We start from the raw sequence: 7,488 nt of genomic DNA on the forward strand, positions 1-7,488 counted from the left end.
ACACCCTACTTGTCATGTGCCTTCTAGTCATTTGTAGTCCAACTGAACATTCTGTTCTCATCAACCTCATTACTAACCTGTGTTCTCCCAGAACAGCACACATATCCAATCAGATGGTCCACATAGGATGACACTAGCATCAAAATCAATGCAGTTTTCTGATAAGATTGTGCTTTATTTTACCTTGTATTCTCAAGGTAAGTGCAGACGAGCTCTTTGCAATAGTACATCCCTTCTCATCATTATTTACTTCTCTTTTCTTTCCATTTCTTTTTCTTGGTGCTCATTTGTTCATTATTAATTCAACAAGCATGTTACTGAGCTTCTACTCACCCTCATGCTCTGGGCCAGACACTGGAAATACAGACATATGTAAGACTCTTTTTACACTTAAGAAACTTTTAGTCTAGAGAGAGATACAGATAAGTCAAACATGAAACTCCAGTAGAGTTTGATGAATGCTCTTGGTTGCAACACCTCACCCAGCTCTCTGAGGAAGTTCATCTAAACTGAACACTAAACAGAACAAGTAGGTAAATGTGGGTGGAGAATGAGGTCTGCTTCAGTAAGAAAGAACAGTATGTAAAACTTGAAGTGAGAAAACACAGCACACTTGGAGGACCACAAGAAATATGACATGAGCTACAGCTTGATAGAGAACAGATTAGTGACAGAGCAACCCTGCAGTAGGACCCCATTATCATAAGTCTTTGATAATTTCATTTAATCATTGACTCACTGGGTACACACTTAATGAGTACTCATTGTGTGTCAGGAGTTGTGCTAGAGACTAGACACAGAATTCCGCACAAGACACAGACCTGCCTCAAAGGAGTTTTCAATCTAGCTGAGATGTTACAGCACTGAACTGGCAGTTTATGAGGGCTGTGATGGCTGTGGAGGAGCACATGACTCATTCCAGATTCATTCTGTAACATTCTTTCTGCCTCTGATCTCCTTTTCTTCTCTTCCAGACTCATTTTTTTAATTTTTATTTATTTTTTTGTGAGATTTGTTAAGTTGTCCTGCTGTACTCTTTATTTTGTTCTTACTCCTTTTGTTGTTTAAATAACCAAAATGGACATCTCCATTAATATTCAGAAATATATCCTTCCAAATAAATCACATAGATGCATGTACTCAGGTTCATTTTATTGTTAAATTTACTGAGAAATCTATAATGGATTTTAAGCCTAATTTTTATCTAAACCTTTTATATTTTTAAATAAACTAGAAGGCAAGAATTAGAAATAAATATGAGAAAGATAGTGTAAGATTGTTCTCCTTCTGTCTTACGAAGCCAAATTAAAATGTAGAAATTAAAAAAAATTGAATTAAGGAAATAAACTTAATAGTAGAAAAAATTACAAGAGCACAAAGGGTTTATCCCTATAATTTAATTCAGCATTTCTTCAAGGAGGCAGGAATTTGTCAATAAGCAAGTTGTCACTAACGGTAATTTCCTGGGGAAGGTTGAAGAGCTGGCTGAAACAAATAAAACAGTAATAACACTACTGAGAAAAGGTAAATAGGATGCTGGAGCAAACAGTAGTAAAAAGGAATGAGATAGGGAAGAATAAATAATAGAAACACTGAGAAAGCAATGTTTTGGGATTGAACATAACAACAAGGAAATTAAATTCAGAGATAGGACATGAAAAAAGAGAATAAGCTTAGTTTTCTCTCTCCTGCTTCTCTATCCAAGAGAAATAACTGTCGGCTACAGGTCATAAAGCTTTATAGACTCATGACCTCTGACCTCTGACCCTGTGATTTATTTTCTCTGAGCAGAGGTGCAACCCCTCCTCCTTCCGAGAAAAATGAGGCAACATGGCTGGGTGGCTTCTCCCATCCATCAGGCAATGAAATGTGTCTGGGTCTCAATTTTCCATCAGCACTCTTGCTTCAGGCCAACTCAGGACTGGTTTACAGACCAATACAAAGAATCAGCAGACACATTTTGTTTAAAATATATATACATTCAACTTATAAATCCTTTCTACTGAACCACAGAAGGCAAGCAGTTCCCAGTTTAATTAACACACATAAATTGCTGAGAGTCAGAAGAACTAGTTCATAATTGGCCAGAGCTGATCTGCCCCCTTTGCAAAAAAAGTTAACTCAGTGTAAAGGAAGAAGAGTTCCTTCATTTGCATTGGCCTCTTCTATTTGATAAGTAGAGGTGTCCATTTGTAAATGGGTACATTTGCACATACAGGACATCAAAAAGGTATTTCCAGAAGAGCAGTAATAATTAGAGTACACATGCCCTCTTTGATGCCATTTGAAGCAGCAAGGAGACTGATTGGAGTCAGGGCGGGGGTGGGGGGGAGGGGACCTGAGGTAAAATGTTCTATTGTGAAGCTAAGACTGCTGGTAGCCAGAGTTGGCTCTGGCTTTTGGGGGCAAAGGAGACTGAGTCATCTTCCTTCATAGAGCTGATTTGTTGAAAGGGCACGAGAAATTCCCAGGGATTTCATGCTGCTTTGAAGCAACCTGCATTTCAAATGGATGGGAAAGGGGGTGGGAGAAATGGGTTTTGTTGCTAGGTCTCCCTAAGACTTGCCAAAATTTTGCCTCTTTCTTTGTAAACCCAGTAACTGCCCCAGCTGGGCTCCCCATTACTCTAAACAGGAAAGGGATGAATATGCCCTGTCCTTTTCAGCTTGCAAATGTGCTTTGGTGAGGGCAAACATGGCCATGTTTGTTCTCCCTGGGGAACAAGTCAGGCATGAAGTCCCTTTTGTTCACGCTAAGAACAACCTTCTCTTATTTCCAAGTCTCAGAGGGGCTGGTGACTTAATCTGGAAATATGAACATGAATACTACCTGGAAGGGGAAAGGGCTGCACTCTCTGAAGTTGTCTAGGAGTTGGTGTCTGTCTGAAGCCCCAGGAGATGCAGAGATGCGGGTGATTCCTGGGAGAGTCCCGCTTTAGTTGGTGTACAGGTCCATAAAGGGAGTTTTCCCTGATATACAGGAGAGCACAGAGCTGATCCTACAGTGTCTCTAGTCTTGGTTATAAAAGGGTTATGAGATGAAGGAGTGAGACATCTTAGATGCCATAGGAATATAAAAATATAGCCATGATTAGTGTATTAGTGTATGTTTCCTAATGAATATATGCAAAGAAAAGAGCAGAGGGATGGATGTTTCAGCAGTGGGTTCATGAGACCTTGCACATTATGGTGTGTGTGTGTGATGTGTGTGTATATATATATATATATATATATATACACACACACACATATATATATATATATCCGTGTACAAGGTGCTTGGGTAGGTTGATAATAAAAATAAGCCATCATCCTTATCTTCACTGAATTTACAGGAAGAAAAAAAAGAGTATTAGTCAAAGTCTTATTATGATTATAATAAAGGGCAGGTACAATATGGTACTGATGCGTACCATATGAGAGAAACAAAGAACTCTGGGGTTTTAAAAATGAGAGATATCATATTTCATCAAGTGAAATCAGGGAAAGCTTTATGCAGGGGGCAGCCTCCAACATGAAACTTGATGCACGAGGAGGCCTCCAACATATGGTGGGTAGAAAGGAGGGTATTCCACTAATGGGGAGAAAGTGATCAAGAGTGCCCAGGTAAGAAAGTACAGGACTTGCTGGAAAAATGGTGTGGTTTGACTGAAGCATCACATTCTTATAGTGAGCAAGAAATAGTAAGAAATAAAAATAAACAGCCAGATCAGTGTCATGTTATTGAAGACCTTAAAATGTTAGGCTATTTGTTTGTTTAACTAGATAAAGAATAGGGACTGTTTGAAGATTTTGAACAAGGAAGTGATATAATTGGAACTATTCAGAAATTAATCTAATAATGGGATATATTAGAAGAAGATTGGAGTTTGAAACCCACAAGAGTGTCTATTTTAGTAATCTAGTCAAAATGTACCAAATCTTTTATATTAGAACTGTGGAAGCAGGAATAGTAAAAGGGAGAGATTGGAGAGACATTGAAAAAGTAGATTCTACAGGCTTGTCAACTCATTGATGTGGCTGGCAAGGGAGAGAGAAGAGCCAGAGATGATGCCAGGGTTTGGAGTCCAAGGGATTGGAACAACAGTGTTGCCATGGAGAGAAAAGATAATCTGGAGATTTGGAGGAAGTGGATTTCAGTTTGGGGTATATCGAAGCAAAGGTACTAGCTAGAAACTGAGTTAGAAATGCTTAGCAGGCAGCTATATTATAGCAAACAGGCCAGGGCTAAGACATAGAATTAGGAGTCATTGATTTAGCAAATTGCTGGGGAGAACCTACTCTGTGCCAGGCACTGTGTTAGGGTACTGGGGTTACTGAGATAAATAAGGCCAATGACTTCTGGTGTCACAAAGAGTTTATAGTCCAGTCAGGAATAAAGACAGGTAAATCCACAGTCCCCTGAAAAGTGATAACTTCTATGAGGGAAAGGAGGGAAGCACAGGGTGTGATGCAACAGGAAAAGTTCCAGAACACCTCACCTAGACTTTGGGGGTCAGGAAAGGATCCTAGAAGAATGTGACTTCTAACAGGCACAAGATTGGGGGCAGGGAATTAAGATGAACATTTCCATGAAGTATGAAAGTCCGGCTTAGAAACTGTTGCCAAAGAAGCACAAGGAAAAGCAAAAGAGATCTGTGTATTTGAATAAAAGAGAGGAGGGTTCAAGATAGTGGCATAGGAAGACCCTGAACTCACCTCCTCCCAAGGACACAACAAATCTACAACTATATATAGAATAATTTTCTCTTCAAGGGACCTGAGAACTGGATGAACACAGTCTCTACAGCATAGGGTAAAAGGACAGTGTTAGAGGGTAGGAGAAACGGATATATGATTACACCAAGGAAAAACACCACACCCTAGCTGTGATCATCCACAGTCAGGAAGATTCACAAAGATACAGTTATTTTCCCTGAGGAGCGAGGGATTTGAGCTTCACTTCAGGCACCCAAACCCTTAGATCTGCACAGGAGAAACCAAATCCCAAAACATCTGTCTTTGAAAACCAATGGGGAATATGTCCAGGAAAATTATAGAACTACAGGGAATCGAAAACCTGCTATTAAAGGACTTGTGCACAGACTCACTCAACCCCAAAACAGTGCAAAAACACCAGATTGAAAAGGGCACAGATATGGTCCATGGGTCCATGGTCCTATGCGGTGAAGGGGACCTACTTACTAATCTTGAAGCATCTGCCCAAGAAGCAGGAACCAGCTGGAATGCTCCCTGGAGTTTGAGAAACTGAGGAGAGCCATTTGTGCAGTTTCAGGCTACCTTGCTAATATCAGCTTTGACAGGCACCATTTTGGAAATCTCCATCTAACCCATTAGTGCAAGTGGGCAGCTTAGACCCCCACCCACCCAGACATCTGCACTAGACCTCACAGCCACCTGGGCAATAACCCCTTCCACCAGCAGCTGGCAGCCACCACATATGAGCTCTGCAGTCGTTCCAGGGGCCAGTCCTGCCAACCAGCACCCACCAGCCTCCTCAAGCTCCTACCGCCTTCTGGTGTTGATTTTCATTGTCATTTACTGACAAGCACCCCGGTCATTAGAAATAATAACTGTTCACAAAATGTTTTAAATAGCCTAGTAGCAGAAGTAGCTTGGCATCCAGGACCATAAATAGACTCTGGGTTCTGAGATTTAGATAACCTCCCTGAAAGTAGATGGGACATAAAGTAGACATGCTTTATGCATGTCGTGGCAGAGCAACCATAAAGATGCATAGTTCCAAGTTAGGCTCACAGGCTCACAGGATACAGAACTTCCCTATGGATAGTATGGTGGTTGGTAAGGAGGTTAAATACATAGATTTTTTTGCTGAAAAAAAATGCATACAGTTGTCCTTCATTTAAATATAAATAAATATCTTATTAGTTCTAATGGTTTCTTTCTTATTATTAGCTTCAGGGACAAGAAGCAAGGCATCTTAGTTTTCAGAAGCTCTCACATTTTGAATTCTCAGTAAATACTAAGAAAGCAATCCAATATGTGAAAATAAAAAGCCAGAATAAATCTGCCTCCTTTCTTGAATGCTTAACCTTTAAGCACTCAGCAGGGAAGAAGAATATTTCCTAATATAGAAATAGAGAGTTGTTTGTTACAAAAAGGGAAAAAATCCAATTAAAAAGTGGGATTTGTGAGGTCCCTGCTTTGGCATGAACCACAAAGCAGAGTCGATACATCAGCTCTAATGCCAAAGCCACGAAGCAGAGTCGATACATCAGCTCTAATGCCAAAGACACGAATGCCTGATACTGGAGATTATAAACCAGTTTACAGTTTATTGGCTTTCTCATCATAGAAGGTGGTTGAATGTTCTGATATCAGTACTAAATATTACAGAATAAACTTAAGAAATAAAGCTTAAACTTCTTTTGCCTTAAATGCCTACATTAAATGACTAAGACTTGCCAGTGTTCAACTAAAACATGAAAAATTAAGTCATACTGGTTGTTTTATATCACGCAGAACAAAAATGATCATTTTACTCAACAACCTATCATTTAAGCCTAAAACATACTTATTGGGTCCAGTAAGACCATTTCCAATGACATCTATGTCACTCTTTAAGAAAAATAAAATAATGTGATGAATGCTTTTGGAGCAGGCACCTTCAGTGTTCTGCCCACATCCCCTCTGATCCCTCTGCTTTTCTCATATACACCTGCTACCAGAGTGCTCATGCTCCCAACAGCCAGCACCTGCCTCTCTGTTGGAGAGCTTCCTTGATGCTCCTGGATACTGCTTTGCCTGCAGGCATTGAGACCCATAGGTGCCCTACTAATAATACAGAATGTTTACTGATTGTTTACTATATGTGGGACCTTACATTAAGCAGTTTATCTGAATTATTCCATTAAATTCTCACAGTAACTCTACATGATATAAATGAAATTATTGACTCAATAATTTCCTTTCCATAAAATTGCTATTCTAATATTATTATACATGTGTACTATGATGTATGTACGAAGTTGTTCACGTAATAATTTTTTTTAAAAAACCACTGACAACCTAAATCTTCATCAACAAGGGACTGGTCAAATAAATGTTGACGCATCCCTAGAATAGAGTCCTATGCAGCCAGGCAAAAGAATGAGGCAGCTGTATGTGCACTTAATGGGACTGTTGCCAAGATGTATTGTTAGGTAAAAAAACAAGATGCTGAACAGTCATATATACATAGATTATGAGTGTGTCCTGATTATTTCTATAAAGAGAATAAGAAATTGGAAGAATTTAATGGGAAGATATACCTTTGGAGGTGGAGTTGGTGGTCTGGGGTAGGAGGTACACATTTTTTTTACACTTTTGTTTAACTGGGTGCTTATAATTTTTTCAATTTGAAAATAAATAAATACGAAATTGAGTGCAGAACTCAGAGAAGGAGTGAGAGGAGCTGATAAGCTCTCTCAAAACTTGTTTAGAGATCAGATATTTCAAACATGTATATTTATTAATCATATTTACACAG

Source organism: Mesoplodon bidens, assembly GCF_964165515.1.
Source record: "Mesoplodon bidens genome assembly, chromosome: 3".
In the NCBI taxonomy this organism is placed as follows: Eukaryota; Metazoa; Chordata; class Mammalia; order Artiodactyla; family Ziphiidae; genus Mesoplodon; species Mesoplodon bidens.